Source organism: Saimiri boliviensis, chromosome 2, assembly GCF_048565385.1.
Source record: "Saimiri boliviensis isolate mSaiBol1 chromosome 2, mSaiBol1.pri, whole genome shotgun sequence".
Classification (NCBI taxonomy): Eukaryota; Metazoa; Chordata; class Mammalia; order Primates; family Cebidae; genus Saimiri; species Saimiri boliviensis.
In genome coordinates this window covers 185,845,128-185,872,761 of record NC_133450.1, presented here as the reverse complement: position 1 = coordinate 185,872,761, position 27,634 = coordinate 185,845,128, and the positions used below count along the sequence as shown (strand labels likewise).

The window sequence follows — 27,634 nt, the reverse complement described above, 5'->3', positions numbered from 1 at the left end:
TGGGGTGGTGGCAGGCGCCTGTAATCCCAGGTACTCTGGAGGTTGAGACATGAGAATTGCTTGAACCAGGGAGGCAGAAGTTGCAGTGAGCTAAGATTGAGTCACTGCACTCCAGCCTGGGTGACAAAGACTCCGTCTCAAAAAAAAAAAAAAAAAAAAAAAAAAAAAAAAAATATATATATATATATATATATATATATATATATATATATAAGGATTAAAATAAACATGGATATTTCTCATATTCCTTGCCCCAGCTATTCCATTTCTGAGGCTGATCCTTGGGAAAGTAATTGCAGAGCTAGACAAAACCTTTGCCCAAAGATTATTCCAATGTCATATTTATGAATGAAAAAATGAAACAAAGTTTAAAAGTTGGAAACTAAATACTCAGCGACAGAAGATAGTGAAGTATAGTTTGTCTCTTAGTTATTAAAATAATAGTTCCAAAGCGCTGATAATTATTCTATCATGGCATTAGCTGAAAAGGGCATTATACAAACAGGCTTATGTGGAATTTCAATTATGTCAATAGAACACTTAGATTAATGGATGGAAAGAAGTGAAAGCATTAATAGGCATTACGTTATTTCTGAATTGTGAGCTGTTCATTTTTACTGGTAGTTTTCACATTTTCTTTGGTGGACAATATTACATATAGTATAAAAGCTATGCAATGGGTAGGCACAGTGCCTTACACATGGAATCCCAGCACTTTGGGAGACTGAGGTGGGTGAATCACCTGAGATCAGGAGTTTGAGACCAGCCTGGCCAACACGGTGAAACCCCATCTCTACTAAAAACACAAAAATTAGCCCGGCATGGTGTCCAGCACCTGTAATCCCAGCTACTTGGGAGGCTGAGGCAGGAGAATCACTTGAACCTGGGAAAGGAGGTTGCAGTGAGCCAAGATTGCACCATGCATTCCAGCCTGGGTGACAAGCAAAACTCCATCTCAAAAAAGAAAAAAAAAAAAGCTATGCTTTTATAAAAAAAAAAAAAAAATGGCTGGGACTGGTAGCTCATATCTGTAATCCCAACACTTTGGGGGGGCCAAGGCGGCTATATCACCTAACGTCAGGAGTTTGAGACCAGCCCGGCCAAAATGGTGAAACCTCATCTCTACTAAAAATACAAAAATTAGCTGAGCATGGTGATGTATACTTCTTATCCCAGCTACTCAGGAGGCTGAGGCAGAAGAATTGCTTGAACCCAGGAAGTGGAGACTGAAGTGAGCTGGAATTGCATCACTGCAGTCTAGCCTGGGTGACAGAGCAAGACTCCAAACTTGCATTGTAGCTTCTTGTTTACTCACCAGCTTCCCTGCATGCCTCGTAAGTCCTCCACGGCTGGGACTGGGACATGTTCGCCGGTGCACATCCAGTACCTAGCACTTGGGGAGGCTTCCATGGCTGAATAAATGAATAATAAATTAATGAATAAATGAAGTACTCTTGTACGAACTGATTAACACTTTTTTTTTTTTCTGTTTTTGTTTTTTGTTTTTTGAGACAGAGTTTCGCTCTTGTTACCCAGGCTGGAGTGCAATGGCGCGATCTCGGCTCACCGCAACCTCCGCCTCTTGGGTTCAGGCAATTCTCCTGCCTCAGCCTCCTGAGTAGCTGGGATTACAGCTAATTTTTAGTATTTTTAGTAGAGACGGGGTTTCACCATGTTGACCAGGATGGCCTCGATCTCTTGACCTCGTGATCCACCCGCCTCGGCCTCCCAAAGTGCTGGGATTACAGGCTTGAGCCACCACGCCCGGCCTAACACTGTTTTTTTTTTGAGACTGAGTTTTGCTCTTGTCGCCCAGGCTGGAGTACAGTGGTGTGATCTCGGTTCACCACAACCTCTGCCTCCTGGATTCAAGCAATTCTCCTGCCCCAGCCTCCCAGGTAGCTACGATTACAGGCATCTGCCACACACCCAGCTAATTTTTGTGTTTTTAGTAGAGACAGGGTTTCACCATGTTGGCCAGGCTGGTCTCAAATGCTTGACCTCAGGTGATCCACCCACCTCAGATTCTCAAAGTGCTGGAGATACAGGTGTGAGTCACGGCGCCTAGCCAATTAAGACTTCTTAAGATGCTAGGTAGACATTCAGAAAAAGATGTCCTAAAAGGATCCATACATTCTCCAAAGGAGGCTTGTCTTAGGATCTAAGAAATTATGTAGATTTGATTGGCAGGAATTTGGGGGTGAATATAGAGATAGGAATCGTGTGTACTAAGGGGAGGAGGCAGTGGGAATGGTCCACCCCATCTGTGTATTTTACCGCTGACATTGTTTAACATTGCTGCCTATGGTGACAACAAGAAGCAGACTGACTTTAGTCAGTTTTATTAAGTTCACTGCCAATGATGCATCCCCTATTGCCAGCCGTTGGGGAGAATGGCACCCACCCCCACACCCCCATTTAAGTATGCTACGAGTAAGGAACAACACTCATTACCAGGTGAGCTGGTTTGTTTTCCTTCTCTCAGCACTGACCTGGGAAACATCCAACCTCCCAAAACTCTGCAGGGCAAGATCATCTCTCCAGGACTGGAACCCACCTGCCTGTGACTCCTCTTGCACCCCCCCACTCTCTGAGGGGATCCCTCCGGGTCTCCTCCCGGCAGGCTGTGGGAAGAAGCCTTCCTGTGCAGGGATGGGAGGCCTTTCCCTGCAGGGGATCTAGTCTTGTTCCAGCTACGAACCTATCCTGAGGCCTTGGGCTGATCCTTGGGGCCTTACTCAGCCTACCAAGCATGAGGAGTTTGGGGAAGTGGGTCCTGAGGTCCATCATGGACCTTCCTGAGTTGTGGAAGAGGTGTCAGCCATGGGAGTGGGTGGAAGGTGCCCCTCAAGCCCCCTTTTCCTGCTGTTCTCTCTGACCTTAGTGAAACATTCTACCACAGGGCATTGGCTGGATTGGGTGTGTCAGCCCGCAGGACGGAAGGCAAGTCTGGACAGGTGGACAGTGGAGCCTCGGCCCCAGGGTGGGGTGTGTGTCCTGGAGAGCCGGGAGACAAGGGTGGATCCCAGGCAAAGGTCAGAGGTGGGAGAGGTGGCCCTGGCAGGCTGGCTGCCCTTACCTGGTGACTGTCTCCAGGAACTGCAGAGACAGAAGCTGGGCTGGGTCCTGGCTCTGTGGTAGGGCTGGGGAGGGGCTGGAGGGTGGAGAACAGCCCCTTGGTGAGGTCACTTGAAGGGTGGGACCCCAGATCCCTTTCTGGGAAGGAAAGACAGTGTCATGAAAGCTGGAGCAATTCAGGTTATAGGAAGGGCAGTCCAGGCATGGTGGCTCACGCTTGTAATCCCAGGACTTTGGGAGGCTGCGGCAAGTGGGTCACTTGAGGTCAAGAGTTCCAGCCTGGCCAACATGGTGAAACCCCCATCTCTACTAAAAATACAAAAATTAGCCTGTCATGGTGGCACACACCTGTAATCCCAGCTACTCAGGAGGCTGAGGAAGGAGAATTGCTTGAACCCGGAGAGGCAGAGGTTACAGTGAGTCAAGATTGCACCACTGCACTCCAGCCTGGGCAACAGGCAACAGAGCGAGACTCCATCTCAAAAAAAAAAAAGGAAGGGCAGGTTAGCGAGTCCAGCTTGGCCATAGAAACCTCCACCCAGGTGGTGCTGAAGGAATTGAGAAGCAGACACCCCAACAGAACAACAAACAACAAAGTGAGACTATCAGGGGGCCAGCAGCCTTCCAAACTGAGGACCTCAGAGGCTGACAGCGTTTCGTGCTGAGGGCCTCGAGCAGACGCTGACCCACGCATTTATTCTCTCTGAACAGGTGATCCTTATTAACGAACAGGTGTTTGGTATTTTCTCATAGAACAAAAATAAACTAGGAAGGCAGCTGGTGCCTGCTTACCACTGATCATAGACAAACTAAAGAGTTTTCTCCACGAGGGAGCCACGGGGGCAGGGTCACATATCCCACACTTAAAGAATTGTTTTAACTGGTGTATGATACGCATATACTGTCTTGCCACTTTAGGATGCCCCAACCAGTTTTCCACTTGGTGGTGGGGGGCAGCTAGGTTTTCTTTGCCATCGTTCTTCTTGGTAAATGATATATTTTATCATACACTCAGCATTTCTTAGCAATCACACACTCAGCCTTTCTCAACAGCAGGTGATAGTGGATTAGGGAGAATGAGATGTCTATTTGGGCTGCTTCTGAGGAGGGAAGGGAAAAGCCATACCATTTAGCCTCTCCATGGGAGAGAGGGCTGTCTTGTTAGAAGGCAGGGGAGGAAAAGCCAAAAAAAATGGGGGGGGGGCATTCAAAAGAAAAAAAGAAGGGGCCTGGTGTGATGGTTCACCTCTATAATCCCAGCACTCTGGGAGGCTGAGGCAGGTGAATCATTTGAGGTCAGGAGTTCGAGACTATCCTGGCCAACATGGTGAAAGCCTGTCTCTACCAAAAAAATATAAAAATTAGCCGGGCATGGTAGCATGTGCCTGTAATCCCAGCCACTTGGGAGGAAAATCGATTGAGCCTGGGAGGCAGAGATTGCAGTGAGCTGAGATCGCACCACTGCACTCCAGCCTGGGTGACAGAGCAAGACTCTATCACAAGAAAAAAAAATGGAACGCTTCACAGATTTGCCTGTCATCCTTATGCAGGGACCCTGCTAATCTCCTCTGTATCATTCCAATTTTAGTATATGTGCTGCTGAAGTGAGCGTGACACTAAGTCTTGAAGAGTGACTTGTGTTTGCCAGGGAGCGCTATGGGGGATGGCACAGGCACAGGGGGTGGTGTCCTGGACCCACTCCAACAGGCTAGTGAGAGCCAAGTGTTACATTTTCTGGAATGTTGCAGGCTGCTTGTTAAACACTGCCACCACTAAAAATTATATAAACATAGAATTAACTAAATTGTTTTAAAAACAAAGGTAACATATAATCAAAACTCATCACTGCCTAATTATTACTACGTTTTACTATTATATGCTCTTCAAGGTATTTACATCTATTGTATCTTTAAGGTGGAGGTTCTGCATGATGATGTGCTCCGATCATCCGTCCTACCTCCTTGTTCAGTGACAACACAGTGGTAGTTGGAAATAGGCCATGTGGGAGCATTTGCATCACTGAAATCGACAAACACTACAAATCAGGGCTTAATTGACTGTTCTGTTGATTACATGAACCAGGGGTTGACAAACTACAGCCCACAGGCTAAATCCAGCCTGTGAGCTAAGAATGGCTTGTGTGTGTGTGTGTGTGTGTGTGTGTAGACAGGTTTTGCTCTGTCACCCAAGCTGGAGTGCAGTGTGACGATCATGGCCCTCTGCAGCCTTGGACTCCTGGGCTCAAGTGATTCTCCTGCCTCAGCCTTCTAAGTAGCTGGGACTACAGGTGTGTGCCACCATGCCTGGCTAATTTTTTTTTTTTTTGTAGAGACCGGGTCTCACTATGTTGCCCAGGTTGGTCTTGAGCTCCTGGGCTCAAGGGGTCCTCCTGCCTCAGCCTCCCAAAGCCCTGGGATTACAGGCCTCAGCTACCATGCCTGGCCTATGAATGACTTACTTGTTGAATTTTTTTTTTTTTTTTTTTTGAAACGGAGTTTCGCTCGTTACCCAGGCTGGAGTGCAATGGTGCGATCTCGGCTCACCGCAACCTTTGCCTCCTGGGTTCAGGCAATTCTCCTGCCTCAGCCTCCCGAGTAGCTGGGATTACAGGCACACACCACCATGCCCAGCTAATTTTTTGTATTTTTAATAGAGACGGGGTTTCACCATGTTGACCAGGATGGTCTCGATCTCTTGACCTCGTGATCCACCCGCCTCGGCCTCCCAAAGTGCTGGGATTACAGGCTTGAGCCACCATGCCCGGCTACTTGTTGAATTTGATAGTAACCAAGCATTTGTTCATAGTTTGACTTTGTCAAATCCTATGAATTGCAACCATAGTTTGGCTGCAGATGTAAAGGTTGGCAAAAGGCAAAGAGAGCATTCTCCACTTGATCTTAGCCAAAAGGGTGAGAACTGACCACCAATGAAAGAGATGCCCCTTCCTGAAGTGCGGCGGGGGGCCGGATAAATGGCCTCAGGGTGCCGCATGCGGCCCGCGGGCAATAGTTTGGGGATGCCTGTTGTAGAATTTACAATAAAGAGCATAATATACAAATAATAATTTGGTATTATTTGTATATTATGCGCTATTTCATAGCTTTATACTATTAAAACTTAGAATAAATAGAGGGACATATCTAGGCATGCGGTTTAAAAAATTTTTTTTTATTATTTTATTTTATTAGAGACGGGGTTTCACCATGTTGGCTAGGCTGGTCTCAAACTCCTGACCTTGTGATCCGCCCACCTCAGCCTCCCAAAGTGCTGGGATTAAAGGCGTGAGCCACCACACGCAGCCAAGCATGCAGTTTTTATAGACATCCAGTTGTTAATCATTTTCCAGCACACCAGGGTATAGAGAGTTCTAGGCAGAGACAGCAGAGGGGAGTCTGGGTAAGAGGGACAATGGCAAGGCTGGAGCACTGGGCCAGGCGTGAAGGGCCTTGTGAGCAGGGCTAAGGAGCCGGACAACATCCTGAGGGCCACAGGGAGCCATGGATGGATCGCAGGTGCAGGAGTAACCCCATCACATCTGTGATTAGAAGGTCACATTGACTGCTGTGTGAAGATTGGACAGCTGGGGACAGACTCTAAGGGACTGAATTAGTAGAGGGAGGGAGGATAATAGTAGCAAACTCTGAAGAGCTCTTATGATAGAACAGGCCTTATCCTAAGCACTTCATTTCTATTATTGACTCATTTAGTGTTTACAACAACTTCACATGGTGGATATTATCTCCTTTTCACAGATGATGAAACTGAGGTACAGAGAGATTAAGTAACTAGCAAGCAGCAGAGCTGAGATTTAAGCCCAGGTAGTCTGGCTTCAGAGGCCATGTCCTTTATTTATTTATTTATTTATTTATTCTATTTTTTTAAATAGACACAAGGTTTCACTGTGTTGCCCAGGCTGGTCTCAAAACTCCTGAGCTCAAGCATTCTGCCCAGCTTTGGCCCCGCCAAGTACTGGGATTACAGACATGAGCCACCACGCCCAGCCCAGAACCCATATGCTTAACCACTATGTGTAAAAAGATTTCAGATTAGAAAGATAGAAAGATGGCAAGAGTTAGAGTGTCCTTCCTTCCTCCCTCCCTCCTTCCCTTCCTTCCTTCCCTCTCTCCCTCCTTTCATCTCCATCTCTTCCTTCCTTCCTTCCTTTCTTTCTTTCACTCTTTCTTTTTCTCTTTTTCTTTCCATCTTTCTCTCTCCGTGTCTTTCTTTCACACAGTTTTGTTCTTGTTGCCCAGGCTGGAGTGCAGAGGCACGATCTCAGGTCACTGCAACCTCCATCTCCCAGGTTCAAGCCATTCTCCTGCCTCAGTCTCCCAAGTAGCTGGGATTACAGACACCTGCCACCATGTTCAGCGAATTTTTCTATTTTTAGTACAGACAGATTTTCACCATGTTGGCCAGGTTGATCTCAAACTCCTGACCTCAAGTGATTTGCCAGCCTCAGCCTCCCAAAATGCTGGAATTACAGGTGTGAGCCACCACACCCAGCCGAGTGATGCGTGTACAAAGTTGACCATGTATTTACAGAGATGTCTGGCACAGAGTAGGAGCTGAGGACATTCTTTACACCCAGCAAGACTTGACTTGGTGACTAATTGGGTGTGCTGGTAAAGCAGGGGAGGAGCCAGGTGGGCTTTTAACCAGCTTCCTTCAACTGGGACAATTGACTCACCTGGCTACTTGGGTTTCCTGGTTCTCTGTGTTTGCAGACTGCCCCTCTGTTCTCAGGGAGTTCCCAGAGTTGGGGACAGACTCCTGAGCAGGAATACAGAGGCGAGAGAGGGCAGGAGGGAACAGAGCCTAGAATGGGGCTCTTTGCTCAAGCGTGTGTGAGCTAAGAGGAGCAAAAGGTGTGAATTATCAACAAGAAGGGCTTCCATGGGGGGATAGTTAGGAGTCTTGGGGTTTGGACAGAGGAGAGGAGAGGGATGGGTCCTGCTGCCACCCTGGTTTTTCCTTGAGGCATCTTTACAGCAAAATCTGATAGTAGCCCTTGAGGCACAGTGACAGCTCAGCTGCAGATCCATATTGTAATGGAATAGAGGTGCCTTTCCGGCATGAGTTCTGGCTGAGGGTGTGGTTAGGAGGTAATAAGGGTGGAGTTAAGGTGTTGGGGGGCTCTGGAGGCTGGTGGTTGGGCGGGCCCCGCGTGGGGTGTTGGTCCCTTGAGGCCACAGGTGTCAGCTTGTGACTTCCCATCCTGCTGGCTCAGCAGGTCCCACAGGTTGGCAGGTGACTCACCCCTTACCCTCAAATGGCCCTTGCTCTGGAAGGGGTAGGGGGGATGCAGAATGTAGCACCTGTGTGTTCATCTACATGGGTGCAATACTGTGGGATGCGCCTGGGTCCAAGATGTGTGTCTGCATCTCCCCGAGCATACATAGGAGGTCCCCAGGCACACAGCTCCCTAGACTGTGGGCCGCAGGTGTGAAGGGTACACATGGCATGAGGCAGAGGCAGTGTAGATGAACATGCAGTGCTTCCCAAAACACATGTGCATGGGTGCAGGTGTCTTCCTGAAAGAGGGAAGAGCCTGGGGAGCCATAAGAAGGAGAGGTCTGAGAGGTGAGGAGGGCTCCCTAATGACAGCTCATCTTCCCCAAGAAGGGCTTGGCTGGATCAGCTGGCAGAGCTGGGCACCCTAAGCCTGTGGTGACGGCAGCAGCTTTCCTAAGCTTATCCCTAAGCTCCCAGCTGCAGGCCAGGGTGGTTCTCCCATCCTAACCCTGAGACTGCATGTACAACCCACAGGCCACACAGGCAAGCTGGGAGCAGTGAATGGCAGGTGGGCACTGAGTCATTGCTTTCTCTTACCCCCTCTGCACGTGGGAGGGACATGAGGGTCCTGGCTGCATCTGTCTGCGGGGCGGTGGGGTGAGCATGTCAGCCCCAGGTTGCCCATATCGTGGTTTGTGTGGCACTGTGTGCACAGTCCACAACTGGGTGTGTTGGCTCCTGCCCCAGTGCCTCGGGCCTGGTGCTGCCTTCCCGTCTCAGACCGTGATCCAAGAGATGCTTGAAGTGGGGCAAAGAGTCTGGGCTAGGAGCCAGGAAGCTCCCACTTGGTGACTTTGGAGATGTCCCTTTACCATGTCTGGGGTTCAATTTGTAGAGGGGCAATAATCCTGTGGGGTCACCTTACCTGGCTGCTGGGTAACAGATTCTCATTGAGGTGCATGGAAAGTCAGGAAAGCTGAGTCCTGGAGGCTCCCTGTGGGGGATGGTGGTGTCCCCTGCATGGTTCAGTTGAAGGACTAGGGGCTGACATCAGATAGCAGCCTCCAGAGAACTTGTACTGCCCCACGGAGGGGTTCGGACCTCCTGGAGATGGGAGGCATTTAGAGTTCTGGAGCTGAGCTTCCAAACAAACGATGTGACTTCAAAACGTTGATGTGACAGGCCAAGACCTGCCCTCAGTGAGGCTGGAAAAATTCTTCCACCCATCTCTGCCCCTGGGCCCCGACCCTGCTGCTGGAGTGAACAGCTGTGAACTCCAGAGGGAGGCTGGGAACCAGCTCAGATCTTACCCTTTCTCTCATTTGCCTCCATCCCCACCCACAGCCTGCTGACTTTCAGGTTCACACTTCCTGGGCTCAGAGTGAGTTTCATCCTGAGGCTGTCGGCTCAGCCAGAGCAAACAAGACAGCACTAAAGTCAACAAAACAAGAGAGCAAGCAGCACAAGTGACGTGGAAAAGAAAACTTGGAAGCCACAACAAAGGCATGGGGTTGGGCCAGGTGGAGCCGCGTGTCTCCCCTTTGAGCCGAACCCTGGGGCTAAGGTGGGCCCTGCCAGTCCCTTGAGGGGACTGGAGTTGGGGACTCATGGGTGGTACTTCCAGTGGACTCAGGCTAAAGGAGTCAGCCTCAACCGCCAGTAGGGGGTGCTGGAGCCAGTCTCACTGATGCTGCAAACAGGATGAGGTTGGGAGTTCGTGGTGCAAGATTCCACCCCACCCAACCCCATCTCACTGAGGCCCTTGGCTGGGTTGAAAGCTGCTGTGAAAGGAGCGAGAGGCTCAACTAGGGGCCTCTCAACTAGAGCTGTGGGTGGGGGTGGCCAGGGCTGTGGGTGGGGGTGGGCAGGGCGGCAGTAGACAGGCTGGAACAGGAGCAGGAGGAAGGTGCTCCTGGCTCTCTGCTCCACCCCAGGTACTTCCCCACACCCCCTTGCCAAGGGCTCAGGGGCTTGGAGCCAGGAACTCCTGGGGATGCCCAAGATGCCTCCACAGGCAGAGTCACCTGACAAACGATTTCTCTCCCACTCTAGGCAGGGAAAGCTCCTTTTTTTCAACATTGATTGTGCATCTGCTATGTTCCTGGCTTGGGATAAATCATCTGGGAATCAGACAGCCCCATCCGTCACAGGCTCAGCAGGCCTGGTATCCCAGAGGTGGCCCAGAAGTTCGAGACCAGCCTGGGCACGTGGTGAGACTCCATCTCTACAAAAAAATGCAAACATTAGCCTGGCATGGTGGCATGCACCTGTAATCCCAGCTGAGAGAATCACTTGAACCTGGGAAGTTGAGGCTGCAGTGAGCAATGTTCACCCTGAGGGGGTGACCATGGGTTCAAGTCCAGAAAGCTAAGCCACTGGGCTGCAATGGCAAGGGCTGGGAGACCAGACGCCCGGCTGGAGCAGCCAAAGGGGAAGGTGGATGTCCCTGGGTGTTGCTCTTGCTGTCTTCGGAATGAGCGTGTTATACTCTACTCCCAGCACTTCTGTCTTGGGCCTGGCATCAGGCAAGAATCTGTTAGGTCAGGAGAAGGACAGGAGGTATGGAGTACAGAGTTCCCCTTCCTCAAACAGGTTTCTTACCCACCACCCAGAGTGTTTACTCTACCAGGCACTTGCCATGCCCTCTACCCACCCAGTCCCTTCTCCCAACAACCCTGCAAGGTAAGGATTAATGTCTTCATTTTATAGGTGAAGAAGCCCAGTTAAAATTTTTGCTTTAAGTCACCCCATGCCAATCAAGACGCTGAGCTGGAATCAAGTTCAGGTCTGTCTGTCTATAAAGCCGGAGCTATAAACAACTCACCACCCAGGTAGGGCCCTGAGTAGGAAAATCTCAAACCAGTCTCAAACTCAGGCTCCTGGCCAGGAGGTCTCTGTGTTTTTCCACTGCTCCTTCCGGCCACCACTTCACCCTCTCCTTCCTCCTTCTCATGAGGTGCCTCTCGCCCTCCTCCCTGCTCTGATTAACCTGGTACCTGAGTCTCTACCATTTTTAGACTCTCTTTCCTGTGAGTTAGGAAATTGTTGCTTCGAGCTTTTCCTTTAAAATATTTTATTGTGGTTTATGTCGTGGACCGTCCGGGACGGGTAGGCACAATGGCACAAACATGGCTCACTGCAGCTTCAATCTCCCAGGTTCAAGTGATCCTCCTGCCTCGGGCTCCGAGTAGCTGGGACCATGGGTGCATGCCACCATGCCCTACTAATTTTTGTACTTTTTATAGAGATAGGGAATCTCCATGTTGCCCAGGCTGGCATTTAACTCCTGGGCTCGAACAATCCACCTGCTTCGGCCTCCCAAAGTGCTGGAATTATAGGCGTGGGCCACTGTGCCCAGCCACTTCTTGTATATGCAAAGAAATACAGGGGATGAGGGAAAAGCCAAATGACATTACAAGGAAAAAACAGACAAATCTAGAATGTGGGACTCATATAGGACCACATTTATTCAACAAGTTAATGATATGAAAAAGTAAAGATGGAGAAAGGGGAATTTCTCTTGTTTAAAAGAACATTTAAAGGCCGGGCACGGTGGCTCAAGCCTGTAATCCCAGCACTTTGGGAGGCCGAGGCGGGTGGATCACGAGGTCAAGAGATCGAGACCAACCTTGGTCAACAAGGTGAAACCCCGTCTCTACTAAAAATAGAAAAAATTAGCTGGGCATGGTGGTGCGTGCCTGTAATCCCAGCTACTCAGGAGGCTGAGGCAGGAGAATTGCCTGAACCCAGGAGGCGGAGGTTGCGGTGAGCCGAGATCGCGCCATTGCACTCCAGCCTGGGTAACAAGAGTGACACTCTGTCTCAAAAAAAAAAAAAAAAAAAAAAGAACATTTAACCCAATGTAATGTATGACCTTCTTTGGATCCTGATGCAAACAATCCAACAAATCAATGCAAAAGACATTTTGAAACATTGCAAATATTTGATCATTCCATAGAATTGTACATTTTGTCAGGTGTGGCACTGATTATTTAAGAAAATATTCCTATATTTTAGAGGGGAACACTGAAGAATGTAGGAATGAAATGACAGAGTAGCTGGAGTTTAACATATTTCATAAAAATTAAAATAAAATAGGCAATTTAAGATCAGCCAGGCCAACATGGTGAAACCCCATCTCTACTAAAAATACAAAAATTAGTGGGGCACAGTGTCAGGTGCCTGTAATTTCAGCTACTGGGGAGGTTGAGGCACAAGAATCACTTGAACTTGGGAGTTGGAGGTTGCAGTGAGCCGAGATCGCTCCATTGCACTCCATCCTGGGCAACAGAGCGAGACTCAATCTCAAAAAAGAAAAAAATGTGCTGTAAAATAGAGAATGGGTGAGGGTGCAGGGGAGGCAAGCCCCAAAATGGGGCTTGGCCTGCAGGGGTTCTTGGCTTTCCCCAGGAAAGCATTCAAGGGCAACACAGAGAGAGGTGGAAGAAAACAGCTTAATTGAAGCAGCAGTGTTTCAGCTCCATGATTGCTCCTGCACAGCAGGGATACACATAGGCAGAGAGCAGCACCCCAGGACAGTTTTGCAGTTACATTTATACCCACTTTTAATTTCATGCAAATTAAGGGGCAATTTATGCAGCATTTTCTACGGAAAGTGTGGTAACCTTTGGGTCACTGGGTCATTGCCATGGAAAGGGGTGATAACTCCCAGGTGTTGATATGGCAATGACAAATTGACATGGCACACTGGGGCATGTGTCTGATTGGAAAGCTGCTTCCACCCCAGCCCTGTTTTAGCTAGTCCTCAGTCTGGTCTAGTGTCCGAGCCCCACCTCTGGAGTCAAGTCCCACCTCCTATCTCAAGGGGGATGCAGACTGGGAGACCTGTGAAGAGGCTCTTGGAGATGGGATAGATTCGGGGTGGACTGAGAGGGCCACGAGAGAGGAAGCAGGTGAGTGACTCCTGGTGGGACAGCATCAGTGATGTGGTGGGGAGGAGCATCCCTTAGGCCTTGGGACTGGGGCAGATTGGGGGAAGGTGAGGTTGGGTCGGGGCAGGTAAAGGTAAAGGTGCTTATTACACATAAGAAATAACAAGAGAGGAAGCTGGATCCCTTGTTCTTGAGCTCTGGGCTGGAGATGGAGACTGGGGAGATGGAACGTTTGTGTGGTAGAAGTGGATGTGAGAGACACACAGGGCCGCCTTCTCCATGATGCGCAGGAGGCACAGGACCCACGAGAATACCAAATCTAAGGGCCCATAACATGTTTAAATTTGCATCAAAATAAGAAAAAGAAGAACTTGTAGGCTGAAGAAAATGTTTTAATATTAATACATTGAGGCCGGCATTGTGGCTCACACCTGCAATTCCAGTGATTTGGAAGGCTGAGGAGGGCGGATTGCTTAAGCTCAGGAGTTTGAGACTAGCCTGGGCAACATGAAGAAGCTCTGTATTGGCCAGGAGTGGTGGCTCACGCTTGTAATCCCAGCACTTTGGGAGGCCGAGGCAGGTGGATCATGAGGTCAAGAGATCAAGACCATCCTGGTCAACATGGTGAAACCCCGTCTCTACTAAAAATACAAAAAATTAGCTGGGCGTGATGGCTCATGCCTGTAATCCTAGCTACTCAGGAGGCTGAGGCAGGAGAATTGCCTGAACCCAGGAGGCGGAGGTTGAGGTGAGCCGAGATCGCGCCATTGCACTCCAGCCTGGGTAACAAGAACGAAACTCCGTCTAAAAAAAAAAAAAAAAAAAGAAGCTCTATATTTACTATACATACATATATATATATATATATATATATATATATATATATATATATATATATATTAGGCAGGCAGGCCTGGTGGTGGGTGCCTGTAATCCCAGCTACTTGGGAGGCTGAGGCAGGATAATTGCTTGAGCCCAGGAGGTGAGGGTTGCAGTGAGCTGAGATCATGCCATTGTACTACAGTCTGAGTGACAGGAGTGAAACCCTGTCTCAAAAAAGAAAAATTAACATATTTGTTTTTATACCAACAGTTACGAAATAGAATTATTACTATTATTATTTGTTGGAAGAAGGGGCTCAAAAGAGGAAAAATGCCAAGGGCACATATATCTAAAAGAATGGAAAGCATTGGGAGCTAAATGATAAGAACTTAGGAGCACAAAGAAGGAAACTATAGACACTGACTGGGGTCTCCTGGAGGGGGAGGGCGGGAGAAGGGAGAGGAGCAGGAAAGATCATTATTGGGCACTGGGCTTAATCCCTGGGTGATGAAATAATCTGTACAACAAACCCCCATGACACCTGTTTACCTGTATATTAAACCTTCACATGTGCCCCATACCTAAAATTTAAAAAAAATGGAAAGTAGGATCTCAAAAAGACAGGGGCAGCCCCATGTTCATGGCAGCACTATTCACAATAGTCAAAAGAGGGGAGCAACTTGCTGGGCACGGTGGCTCACGCCTGTAATCCCAGCACTTTGGGAGACCGAGGCAGGCAGATCACAAGGTCAGGAGTTTAAGACCAGCCTGACCAACAGGGTGAAACCCCATCTCTACTAAAAATACAAAATAATTAGCTTGGTGTAGTGGCATGTGCCTGGAATCCCAGCTATTTGGGAGGCTGAGGCAGAAGAATTGCTTGAACTGGAGAGGTGAAGTTTGCTGTGAGCTGAGATCATGCCACTGCACTCCAGCCTGGGTGGCAGAGCCAGACTCTGTCTCAAAAAAAAAAAAAAAAAATAGAGGGGAGCAACTCAAGTCCAGGGACAGCTGAATGGGTAAACAAAAGGTGACACATCTATACAATGGAATATTGTTCAGCCTTAAAAAGGACGGACATTCTGACACGTTACAACATGGAGGAAGCTTTGAGAACATTATGCTAAGTGAACTATGCCAGACACAGAAAGACACACAGCGTGTGATTTCACTCATAAAATATCTAGAGTAGTCAGACTCATAGAGACAGAAAGTAGAATGATGGTTGCCAGGAACAGGGGAAAGGGAACTGAGGTTGTTTAATGGGTATAGGATTTGTTTTGCAAGATGACAAAGTTCTGGAGATTGTAAAACAATGTGAATATAATTACCACAACTGAACTCTACACTAAAAAATAGTTACAATCAGGCCAGGCGTGGTGGCTCATGCCTGTAATCCCAGCACTTTGGGAGGCTTAGACAGGTGGATTACTTGAGGCCAGGGGTTTGAGATCAGCCTGGCGAAACCTGGTGAAACCCTGTCTATACTAAAAATACAAAAAGTAGCCAGGCAAGGTGGGGCATGCCTGTAGTCCTAGCTACTTGGGAGGCTGAGGCAGGAGAATTGCTTGAACCTGGAAGGTGGAGGTTGTAGTGAGCTGAGATCAAACCACTGCACTCCAGCCTGGGTGACAGAGCAAAACTAAAAAAAAAAAAAAAAAAGTTAAGATCACTAAGTTTATGTTGCGTTTTTTTAACCACACACACACACACACACACACACACACACTCAAATGCCAGGCTGGGCACGGTGGCTCACATGTGTAATCCCAGCACTCTAGGAAGCCAAAGTGGAAGGATTGCTTGAGTCCAGTAGTTTGAGACCGGCTTAGGTAGCAAAGCGAGACTTTACCTCTACAAAAAGAACACAAAAGATATTTTGGCATGGTGAGGTGTGCCTGCAGTCCCAGCTACTCAGGAAGCTGAGATGAGAGGATCACTTAAGTCCAGGAGTTTGAGGCTGCAGTGAGCCAAGTTCGCACCACTGCACTCTAGCCTGGGTGACAGAGTGAGAATCTGTCTCTAGAAAAAAAAAAAAATGACAAGGGCCTACTAAAGTCCTAATGTGGCCCTAGGGTGGAGAGGAGACTGCCCAGAGATGGAGGCTGAGGGAGGTCGAGGCAGGGGGGCTGTGCCACGGGAAGAGCCTCAGAGGTGAGCGTCTCTCTCCATCCGTGCTCCAGCCTTCTCTCTCCTGTTCATGGAAATACTGGGGCATCCTCAAACTGGGCTAGGAGCCAGGACAACTGGGTTTGACTCACGCTAGCCCTTGGGCTATCGCAAAAGCAAAAGAGACAGTGTCTGCTCACCTAGCCCAGCCTGGCCCAGCCCACACCCCAGGGACAAATGCAGGCTTGGGAGGATTCTCCATCCACCCAGGGAGAGGCCCAGGAACTAGGGACGTGCCATTCTGCCTGGGGTCTGCATGTCCCACCAAGCCTTCCTGGTTGAGGCTCAATGCCCATGGGTGCTAGTACCCCAGACCCTGACCACACAGATCGCTGCACAGGCCCTTGGTGCAATCACTGTGCTCCTGGAAAGCTGCCAATTGAATCCCACCTTCCTGTTGGCTCACTTGGACATTTCCAAGCTGCTTTCCTGCTGAAGAGGGGCTCGCTGTGAGCATTTCTAGTGTCTTTGCTCCCTGTTTGTCCTTAAGGGGACAGCTACACATAGAGAAGCCTCAGGATTTGGGCAGAGATCAGGGAGTGGGGAGGGTTTCTCAAGGAGCAGCTGGCCTTTGCCTATGTGGAGACAAGCAGGGAGGCAGTTCCACCAGGGAGTCCCCAGCGTGAGTGGGGAGAAGGAGCAATCACACTGCACTGCGGCTACCTCCTTTCTCTGGCTGAGCAGGAGAGTGGAGAGAGTGCAGCTTGCCTGGGGGAAACCGAGATGGGCTCCCTGCCCACCCTAATCCCTCTGTTCCAGACCTACAGCCCCTGACCAGATCAGATAGGGCACGTTCCTGCAGCGAGCTGCCCACTTACTGGGACCGTGCTGACGCAGGCAGGGAAACATTAACTCAGCAGAATGGGTGCATGCTCATGTGTGCCCAACTTGGGGCGTGTGTGTGTGTGTGTGTGTGTGTGTGTGTGTGTGTGTGTGTCTCACTGCAGAGAGGCTTTCATGAGCAAGACCAGACATATATAAGCACATGCACACACGCGCACACACACACACACACACACACTCCTGTCCATTCACACAGGTACGTGCTCACATATAGGTATAGACAAAGATGAAAATGCTTCTCACATACGCTAATTTCTTCACTGTTGTGTCTCCCTGGTTGCTTCTGTTAATAAGACGCCCCACTTCCTCCAGGAAGTTTTCCCTGATAGCTCCAGCTCATACTAGAAAGTGACAAGCCTGAGCTCAATCCCTGGTTTCAGATGCCAAGTTAGGCACCTTGATAAAGGCTCTTTTAGAGTGGAGTAGGCCTAGGTTGGAATTCTGGGTTCTCGACTTTTTGGGATCTTTGCCCTTGGACAAGCAGCTGTGCCTGATCCTGCCTGCCTTAGTCTCCCTGTGCTCTGTCCTGAAGGCCCAGGGATGACTCTGAGAAGGATGAGAGCCTGGGTGGGGGGATGAGGGGGAGGGAGTTCTGGTAATTGGTGGGTGTGAGTTAAAGACTTTCCTGGGTCCTGCCTGTGCCCTTGCCACTCCCCAGCCTTGCTGCCTAGTAGGGAAACCCTGGTTTCCTTGGGGTGGGCCAGAGCCCTGGTCTGGAAGTTCTAGTTCTGGGTGATCTTGGGCAAGTTGTTACTTTGCTCTGAATCTGCTTTCCTACCTGAAAAATGAGTTTGGAAGGAGACACTTACCTGGGTGAGGCTTGTCTTTTTTGGGGGAGTGGGGGGGCATTCTGAGAACCTTCATGGCTTTAGATGATTCCAGAGAGACCAGGGCTCCTTGAGGGACCTACCCTGCCCTCCTAATCCCACCCCTGCTCCTGAAGCCAGAGCAGCTCCTTCCTGACTTGTTTATACTATGGGCTCCTGAGTTATGCACAGGGTTCCGTGGCTCGAAAGAATCTGAAAAACCACAAATGTTCTAACTGGTGTGAGATGAATAATTTTTTTATGAAAAAGAAATGTAAAAACGAAACCCCACAAATGTAAAACAATGTGATGAAACGCAGTTTTGGTGATAAGTTAATCAAATGGCATGTTGATTGAAACAGATAATTTAATCAAAATATTTAGTTTTTATTTTTTTGTTATTTTTTTGGAAAAGGAGTTTCGCTTTTGTTGCCCAGGCGGGAGTGCAATGGCAGGATCTCAGCTCCCCGCAACCTCTACCTCCCAGGTCAAGCAATTCTCCTGCCTCAGCCTCCCTAGTAGCTGGGATTACAGGCATGTGCCATTATGCTCAGCTAATTTTGTATTTTTTTTTTTTTTTTTTTTTTTTTGAGACGGAGTTTCGCTCTTGTTACCCAGGCTGGAGTGCAATGGCACGATCTCGGCTCACCGCAACCTCCGCCTCCTGGGTTCAGGCAATTCTCCTGCCTCAGCCTCCTGAGTAGCTGGGATTACAGGCACGCACCACCATGCCCAGCTAATTTTTTGTATTTTTAGTAGAGACGGGGTTTCACCATGTTGACCAGGATGGTCTCGATCTCTTGACCTTGTGATCCACCCACCTCGGCCTCCCAAAGTGCTGGGATTACGGGCTTGAGCCACCGCGCCCGGCCATTTTTTTTTTTTTTTTTTTTTTTTTTTTTTTAGCAGAGACAGGGTTTCACCATGTTGGTCAGGCTGGTTTCGAACTCTTGACCTCAGGTGATCCACCTGCCTCGGCCTCCCAAAATCCTGGGATTACAGGCCTGAGCCACCAGGCTTGGCCTCAAAGTGTTGTGTTTTGTTTTTAGAGACAGGGTCTTGCTATGTTGCCCAGGCTGAAGTGCAATGGCTATTCACAGGTGCAATACCACTACTGATCAGCACGGGAGTTTTGACCTGCTCCATTTCAGACCTGGGCAGTTCACCCCTTCTTAGGCAACCTGGTGGTCCCCTGCTCCCGGGAGGTCACCCTATTGATGCTGAACTTCGTGCAGACATCCGATTGGCATAGCGCACTACAGCCCAGAACTCCTGGGCTCAAGCAGTCCTCCCACCTCAGCCTCCCGAGTAGCTGGGACTACAGGCGTGCACCACCTGGTGTGCTTTGTTTTTTTATGTCAACGCTTTGGGGGACCTTAGGGGGCAGTTTTTAGCATCATTAGTCATTTTTGTTTCTTCATTCTGATATTTTAAAATTTCGATTTGCAGCTGGATTCGGTGGCTCATGTGTGTAATCCCAGTACCTTGGGAAACCAAGGCAGGCAGATCACCAGAGGTCGGGAGTTTGAGACCAGCCTGACCAACATGGAGAAACCCTGTCTCTCCTAAAAATACAAAATTAGCCAGGCATGGTGGTTCATGCCTGTAATCCCAGCTACTTGGGAGGCTGAGGCAGGAGAATCACTTGAACCCAGGAGGCAGAGTTTGCATGAGCTGAGATCATGCCATTGCACTCCAGCCTGGGCAACAAAAGCAAAACTCCATGTCAAAAAAAAATTTTGATTTGCATTTTCATTCCTAATTGAGTTTCAGCCAATTGTGTTTGCCCCCATGCTGTTCATAATAGAGAAGAGTTGGGTCTGTTTAAAATTAGAGACAATCTAAATGCCCATCAATAGAAGGATTCTACATTACAGAATCTCCATTACGTAGAATGCTGTATAGCCACAGGCATGAGGTGAACGTGGACCTATCGGTATGGAAAGATATTCTCAATAAATGTTTGAATGAAAAAGGTATTTTATTTTATTTTTATTTATTTATTTTTTGAGAATGAGTCTCACTCTGTCACCCAGGCTGGAGTGCAGTGGCACCATCTTAGCTCACTATAATCTCTGCCTCCCAGGTTCAAGTAATTTTCCTGAGTAGCTGAGATTACAGGTGCCTCCCATCTTGCCTGGCTAATTTTTGCAACTTTATTAGAGATGGGGTTTCACCATGTTGGCCAGGCTGGTCTCGAACTCCTGACCTCAGGTAATCCACCTGTCTCAGCTTTCCAAAGTGCTGAAATTACAGGTGTGAGTCACTGAGCCTGGCCAAAAAAACTTTACAAAAGTATAAGTAGAGTAAGACTTACGTAAAGTTTTACAAAACTTTACGTAAGTCTTACTCTACTTATTGTTAACAAAATGGGGAGGGATAGATATATGTGTATACATTAAAAAAGGGGGCCAGGCACGGTGGCTCTCACCTATAATCTCAGCACTTTGGGAGGCTGAGGAAGGTGGATCACTTGAGGTCAGGAGTTCAAGACAAGCCTGGCCAACATGGTGAAACCCCGTTTCTACCAAAAATACAAAAAATTAGCTAGGCATGGTGGGGTGCACCTGTAATTCCAGTTATTTGGGAGTCTGAGGCAGGAGAATTGCTTGAACCTGGGAGGCAGCAGAGGTTGCAGTGAGCCACATTGCACCATTGCACTCCAGCTTGGGCAATAAGAGTGAAACTCTGTCTCAAAAAAAAAAAAGGTTAGAAGTAAACTTACCGGGGAGAGAGATCCAAGATGGCTGATCACTAGCAGCTCGGGATTGTGGCTCCCAGTGAAAGCGCAAAGAACGAGAGGACGCCACACCTTCACATGAATTCTTGTTGCTCACGCACCAGGAGATTCCCAGCAGAGGAGCCCCACGGGTCGCCAGCGCGACTCTTGTGACCGGCGAGGCGGTTTTGCTGGCGCCTCGGAGCGACGGTTCTTGGTGCAGAGTCAGAAAAGCACCATCAATCTTAACGCCGCTGATTTAGTCGGCGCAGTGGGTTGCTCAGATTTTGGCGCTGAGAATCAGTAAGTTGGATGTCCACTCAGAAAACCAATTACAAAGACGGTTAATACAAAGACCACAGATGGATAAATCTACAACGAAGGGAAGAAAACAGCCAAGAAAGGCTGAGAATACCCAAGATCAGAACGCCTGTCCCTCAGCGGGGGATCATAGTTCCTCATCAGCAACGGAACAAGGCTTGATGGAGAACGAGTGTGTTCCAATTACAGAAGCAGGCTTCAAAATGTGGATAATAAGAAACTTCTGTGAATTAAAAGAACTTGTTTTAACCCAATCTAAAGTAACTAAGAACTTTGAAAAAAGATTTGACGAAATGTTAACAAGAATACACAATTTAGAGAGGAATATAAGTGAATTGATGGAGCTGAAAAACACAATAGGAGAACTTTGTGAAGTATGCACAAGTTTTAACAGCCGAATTGATCAAGCAGAAGAAAGGATATTAGAGGTCGAAGACCAACTCAGTGAAATAAAACAAGAAGACAAGATTAGAGAAAAAAGGATAAAAAGGAACGAGCAAAGTCTCCAAGAAATATGGGACTACGTGAAAAGACCTAATCTACGCTTGATAGGTGTACCTGAATGTGACGAAGAGAATGAATCCAAGCTGGAAAATACGCTTCAGGACATTATTCAGGAAAATTTTCCCAGCCTAGTAAGGCAGGATAATATTCAACTCCAGGTAATACAGAGAACACCACAGAGATATTCCTCAAGAAGAGCAACTCCAAGGCACATAATCGTCAGATTCACCAGGGTTGAAATGAAGGAGAAAATACTAAGGGCAGCCAGAGAGAAAGGTCAGGTTACCCACAAAGGGAAGCCTATCAGACTTACAGCAGATCTCTCAGCAGAAACCCTACAAGCCAGAAGAGAGTGGGGGCCAATATTCAACATCCTTAAAGAAAAGAACTTTCAACCCAGAATTTCACATCCAGCCAAACTAAGCTTCACAAGTGAAGGAAAAATAAAGTTTTTTGTGAATAAGCAAGCACTCAGAGATTTCATCACCACCAGGCCTGCTTTACAAGAGCTTCTGAAAGAACCACTGCACATAGAAAGGAACAAACAGTATCAGCCTTTCTAAAAAAATTATCAAAAAGAGCATCAATATAATGAAGAATTTACATCAACTAATGGACAAAATAGCCAGCTAATATTACATGGCAGTATTAAACTCACATATATTATTATTAATTCTAAATTTAAATTGACTAAATACCCCAATCCAAAGACAGACAGGCAATTTGAATAAAAAACTAAAACCCATCAGTATGCTGCATCCAGACCCATCTCACATTCAAGGATACACAAAGACTCAAAATAAGGGATGGAGAAGGATTTACCAACCAACCAGAGAGCTAAAATAAATAAATAAAAAGCAGAAGTTACAATTAAGCAACAAAGATCAAAAGAAGCAAAGAAGGACATTATATAATGATAAAAGGATCAATGCAACAACAAGAGCTAAAGATCCTAAATATATACGCACCCAATACAGGAATACGCAGACATACAAGACTTATAAAGAGACTTAGATTCCCACATAATAATAGTGGGAGACTTCAGCATTAATATTAGACAAATCAGTGAAACAGAAAATTAACAATGATATCCAGGACTTGAACTCAGATCTGGAACAAGTAAATGTAATTAACATTTATAGAACTCTCCACTTTAAATATACAAAATATACACTCTTACCAGTACCACATCATATCAACTTAGAAGTTTAAACGAAATGTTGGTTGGCTCCTTGTTTGTTATTCTCTTCCCTCATTTTCTTTTATATCTCCATTATTAAGGACAATTATAGGCATACCCATATTTAGATTGCATTCTAGCCCGGGCAATAAAGCAATACCCCCATCCTCTCTCCCTCTTCCTCTTTCTCTTTCTTCCTCTTCTTTATTCTTTTTCTAAAAAAAAAAACCAAGCCCAGAATCAGAGGAGTCACTGTCTCCCACAGCAAGACGAGGGATGCTCTGGAGATGAGAAGGACCCTGGGGGAGCCAGACAGGCTGGGTGGGGACAAAAAAAAAGAAGTAAACTTACCAAACATTAACAGTAGCTGTATTTCAGGTAATAAAATACTAAAAGAAAAAAATTCTGAGATTCTTTACTTTTTATTTTAAAAAAATTTCCAGTTCAGGCCAGACATGGTGGCTCATGCCTGTACTTCCAGCACTTTGGGAGGCTGAGGTGGGTAGATCACGAGAGCAGGAGTTTGAGACCAGCCTGGCCAATATGGTGAAACCCTGTCTCTACTAAAAAATACAAAAATTAAAGCCAGGCGTGGTGGCTCAAGCCTGTAATCCCAGCTACGCAGGAGGCTGAGGCAGGAGAATCGCTTGAACCTGGAAGGCGGAGGTTGCAGTGAGCCGAGATCGTGCCATTGCATGGGCAACAGAGCGAGACTCAATCTCAAAAAAAAAAAAAAAATTCCATTTCAATGACAGACAATTCAATTATGCCCTCTAGGCTTGTTTGGCTCTGTGTTCAGAAATATTTAAATTTTTGGTTAGGTAAACATTAATGTCCCCATTTGCCAGTTCATACTGTAAGATTTTTATTGATTGATTGATTGATTTTAGACAGAGTCTCACTCTGTCACCCAGGCTGGAGTGCAGTGGTGTGATCTCCGCTCACTGCAACCTCCGCCTCCTGGGTTTGAGCAATTCTCCTGCCTCAGCCCTAGTACCTGGGATTACAGGTGCTCACCACCATGCCTGGCTAATTTTTGTTTTTGTTGTTGTTGTTGTTTTTGAGATGGAGTCTCCCGCTGTCATCCAGGCTGGAGTGCAGTGGCACAATCTTGGCTCACCACAGCCTCTGCCTGCCTGGTTCAAGAGATTTTCCTGCCTCAGCCTCTCAAGTAACTGGGATTATAGGTACCCACCACCACACTCAGCTAATTTTTGTATTTTCAGTAAAGATGGGGTTTTACCATGTTGGCCAGGCTGGTCTCGAACTCCTGACCTCAAGTGATCTGCCTTCCTCAGCCTCCCAAAGTGCTGGGATTACAGGTGTGAGCCACCATGCCTGGTTGGAGTTTATATTTAATTGGCATCCTATATGTTTATTTTTACCTATTTATTTATTTTGAGGTGGAGTTTCATTTTGTTGCCCAGGCTGGAGTGCAGTGGCGCAGTCTTGGCTCACTGTAACCCCCTCCTTCTGGGTTCAAGTGATTCTCCTACCTCAGCCTCCCAAGTAGTAGCTGAGACTACAGGTGCCCACCATCACACCCGGCTAAATTTTATATTTTTAGTAGAGATGGGTTTTGCCATGCTGGCCAAGCTGGTCTCAAACCTCTGACCTCAGGTGATCTTCCCACCTTGGCCTTCCAAAGTGCTGGGATTACAAGTGTGAGCCAGCTATATTTTTATTTGCTAAATAAAACATAATGTGCCTGGCTTTTTATTTGCTAAAAATAAAACGGTGTGTGTGTGTGTGTCTGTGTGTGTATGTAGGTCCTGGACAGTCACAGTTTAAGCATCAAGAGGGCTTGAGGTTAGACTAAAGGTGTACCAGGTATAATTGTCTAAAATATTGTTTCTCTGAAATTCAAATTTAATTGGGCATCTTATACTTTATCTGGTAACTCTACTCAAGCCCATCCTATGAAGAAAGGACCCCAGGTGTCCCCTCTCTGCCCCGCCCCCACTATCTCCACTGACCCAGAGATCCAGAGACCTCCTCCCCCAGGCTCTATGCAGACTCACATGCTTCACAGCTCTGACCCAAACTCCCGCCTCGGTGGCCCCTGTAGCTGCCTCTCTTCTCTCTGCAGTTGAATTTTCTGCCTCTTCAGCCTCTGCTTCTTCAGCGTTGTTGGCACCCTCTATCCCACCAGCTCATCCAGACAGCCCTCTGCAAACACCTGCCTGGCCAGCCCCTCCCAGCACCCAAATCTGGGGCAACAGCCCCTACTGGCTCCTGTCAGCCTCTGGGGAGCCCCGAGTCTAGGTTTCCAGCTCCCTCCCCATCTGCTCCTTCTTCATCATCCCTGTTCCCCAGAATCCTGGCCCTCACCCTTGCCTCACACCCTCTGCTTCTTGGGCAGCCCCGTCGACTCTAGTGCTGAATGCCCAGGGGCTGGTATCTCCTCTTCTCATTCTCCAGCTAGACCCCTCTCCCGAGCCCCAGGCCTAACTGTGCCCTTTCGCGCTGGATGCCCTGGGGCCTCAGAGATCTCAGGTTGATCCTGTTGCTCTCCTCTTTGCTTAGAACCCTTCGAAAGCTCCTCAGGCCCTCAGTTAAAGTCTGAACTCCTTGGCCTGGCAGACAAAGCCCTTCATGGTCTATCCCTGCCCACTTCCGCAGCTCTCTGCAGGCCACTCACAGCTCCTAGGTTTTCTCACGGTCCCATCAGGCTTCACATGTCATGGTGCCCTTCCTCCCCCTGCTCGTTTTGGAAAACTCACTTCCTATGTCACCTCTTCCAGAAGACCCTTGTCCCCCTTCAGCTTGGGCTAGCTCTGCCTGTATTCCTTCCAGCTTCTCCAGTGTGTCTTAAGTCACCTGCTGCTTACCTGTCTCTGCTGTGAGACAGATGGGACTGTGTCTTCTCCACTTCTCGTCCCCAGGGTCAAGCCCTCTAATGAGCTCAGGGTCTGATCTCTGACCCCAATGTGGATTTCAATTCCCTCCCTTACCAACCTGACACCAGCCCAATCCAACTCCGCCCAAGGGCTGGCCTCATTCAAGACTTCAGCTCCACTTCTAACATTACCTCATCCCCGACCCTGGGAGCACACATGGGAAAGGAATAAAGGCAGGGCTCCCCCATTTCCAGGCGTGCATCCCTCCCTTCCTGAGGAAGAGACGCTGAGTTCCAAGCACACTTACAATCTGCAGAGGGAGGCTGGGTGCAGTGGCTCACGCCTGTAATCCCCGCACTTTGGGAGGCTGAGACGAGTGGGTTACCTGAGGTCAGGAGGTGGAGACCAGCCTGACCAACATGGTGATACCCCGTCTCTACTAAAAATACAAAAGAGTTAGCTGGGCTTGTTGGTGCATGCTTGTAATCCCAGCTACTCAGGAGGCTAAGGCAGGAGAATCACTTGAACCTGAGAGGCGGAGGTTGCCATGAACCAAGACTGAGCCACTGCACTCCAGCCTGGGCAACAGAGCAAGACACTGTCTCAAAGAAAAAAAAAAAAAAGAAAAGAAAAGAAAAAGAATCTGCAGAGGGTAGCTAGTGCCTTACGGAGGGCTTCTGACTGCCGCAGCCAGCCCTTTCCTTTCCCTGCAGAAAAAGCTGGAAGGGGTGGGGGTGGGGACTGGGGCTATGCAGGTTCCCGACCTGGTTCAGCCTTTGGCACCCTCTACAGGACAGTTCCATTCCCAGACCTGGGCTTTGGACAACTGAATTCTCTGCCCTCTCCCACCAATGGAGCCGGGCCCCAGAAGTTCCTAGGACTTACCCACCGTCCAGCATGCTATGTAGCAAGTGTCCTTAGAGTCTGCACACCCGAAACCCCTCCCTTGTGTGTCAGCACTGGTTCACCTGCTGAAAATCCAAACTGCCTGCCTATTGTTTGAGGCCCAGTCAGGTCTTGGCCCCAAAAGTCCCCAGGCTGTCTCCTGAGCCCACCTCGGTCCCGAAGCTCCCAGGCTGCTGAGCCCAAGCCCCACGCCCTGGACGAGCTCCGGCTCCTTCCCCGGGGCCTTGCTGGCCTTTCCTAAGGGAGGGGTTTTCCCGAGGACAGGGTCTAGGTTTCCCCCCACCCCCTGCTCCTCAGACTACAGGCCCTCAGAGGACTTGGCCTGGGCTTCTACCTCCTCTCTGAGACTGGTGTTTCTCTGCTCGTGTGTCCTCCTTCCTCTCAAACCAGGGGCCCCTGAGAACTGGGCCTGAGTCTCCCTTTCCCCCTTCAGAATGGGGGCTCCCTGAGGACTGGCCCAGGGCCCCCTCCCCACCTCCCCCTGGCTGTTGATCTCCAACACTTCTACCTGCAGTCCCATTCTATGCAGTTCTCCCCATCACTGGGGGCTCAGAGGCCTCTGCAGCCTCCTCCACGGTGGGGGTCCGGGAGGGCTTCCTTAGGCGCCAGCCTGGGTCAGGCTGCCAGACGTTGATCACCACCACCTGCAGAGGTCTGTCGTGCGGATGCTGACTCAACGGTGGAGGAATGAATCACTCACACCTGGTTCAGTGATTCAAGTGGGCTAGGGATGATTGTCGCCACTTTCGGAGGGTAAGATGCAGCCAATTGGCCAAGACTCCCTGCACACTCACACCTTTATTCAGTAATAGATTTCATAACAGAGCTTCTACGTCAACACGCTGGTGGATAATTAACATGGCTAAAAGAGTGGTTTTACGAATGATAAAAGCTTTAGGTTCTGGGCCTAGAGCAAACACTATGAACGGGTAATTCCCCTTTGATCTCCCCCTGAGAGGGTTATCCAGCACAAAGTTTATATGAGTACACAGTTACAGTAGAGACAAAGGGATGTGAGCTAAACAGACTTAAACTGGGAAAGCCTCTTATAGTCCCTATCTCTTCCCTAACGTTATGGACCGGCTGCCTTCAACCTGTCCCAATAAAACCTTTTGACCTTCCAAAAGGTTTGAGACTTAACCTATAGCTTTCCCTAATATTTTGCCAGCCACCCTGAGTGAATCTCCACGAGGCTGCGCATTGGCTTGGAGGACAGGCCTTTCCTCTGGGACTGTGAGGCCCAGAGTGCCCACCTGGAGCTCCACCTCTGACCTCACAAGGGCTGCTTCAGAACTCGGTCTCCATGGCACCGCTGGCAG

General features: G+C 48.5%; 1 non-coding gene across 1 annotated transcript; it reads right to left on the bottom strand.

The window, feature by feature from the left end:
* Positions 1–4,583: 4,583 nt before the first annotated feature.
* On the bottom strand, positions 4,584–4,690 carry LOC120366447 (U6 spliceosomal RNA). Its single transcript, XR_005581112.1, has one exon. It is a non-coding gene; the product is annotated as a U6 spliceosomal RNA (small nuclear RNA).
* Positions 4,691–27,634: the final 22,944 nt, after the last annotated feature.